Source organism: Octopus bimaculoides, chromosome 30 (assembly GCF_001194135.2).
Source record: "Octopus bimaculoides isolate UCB-OBI-ISO-001 chromosome 30, ASM119413v2, whole genome shotgun sequence".
NCBI classification, from domain to species: domain Eukaryota; kingdom Metazoa; phylum Mollusca; class Cephalopoda; order Octopoda; family Octopodidae; genus Octopus; species Octopus bimaculoides.
This window is the reverse complement of record NC_069010.1, coordinates 4,653,846-4,654,568: the sequence shown is the minus strand read 5'-3', so window position 1 is coordinate 4,654,568 and position 723 is coordinate 4,653,846. Positions and strand designations below refer to the sequence as shown.

Here is a 723-nt window from a genome sequence, read left to right as displayed (position 1 = left end):
AATGCGTGCATGTGTGTATATGGCTGCGTGTATGTGTGTCTGTAAATACATGTGTGTATGTGTGTGTTTGAGTATGTGCAAGTGTGTGTGTGTGTGTGTATGCATGCGTACCTGCGTATATACATGCAAGTATATGTGTGTGTGTGTGTGTGTGTGTGCATGCTTACATGCATATGTATGTCTGTATGCACTTACATTTGTGCGTTTGTGTGTGTATATATGTGTGTGTGTGTGTATATATGTGTGTGCGTGTGAACATGCACATGTGAATAAACGTGTGTATGTGTGTGCATGTGTATGCATGGGTGAGTGTACACAAGCATGTGTGTGTGTGTGTGTGCATGTGCATATGTGTGTGTGTGTGTGTGCATGGGTGCATATGTGTGTATGTGTATGTGAAAAAGGACTTCCTCTTTGTTCTTCTTGCCATCCCCACCGCCGCCGCCGCCGCCACCACCGCCACCTCATGGTCAACTGAAAGAGAAGAGGAAAAGAAAGGGAGAAAGAAAGACAAAAGAAACAAATGACGATAATGACAACGATGATGACATTGCTACTGATGATGATGATGATGACGATGACGATGAAAGTGAAAGTGAAAGAGGCAGCAGAGCAGTCCAGCGGGGCAGAACAGGGTACAATGGATTGGGTGGGAGAGTGGGATATGGTCGTGAGTGCAGTTGTACAGAGGCAGGGGGCAGGGAAGGGGTGTCGGGAGTGGGG

The 723-nt window shown here is 46.6% G+C and overlaps 1 protein-coding gene across 1 annotated transcript in view; it reads right to left on the bottom strand.

Moving 5' to 3' along the window:
* Positions 1 to 6: 6 nt before the first annotated feature.
* Positions 7 to 723, bottom strand: part of LOC106884179 (coiled-coil domain-containing protein 74B) — a 15,633-nt gene continuing 14,916 nt past the window's right edge. Inside the window, exon 8 of the mRNA XM_014935417.2 lies at positions 7 to 723. The gene's annotated coding sequence lies outside the window, so the exon portion shown is untranslated.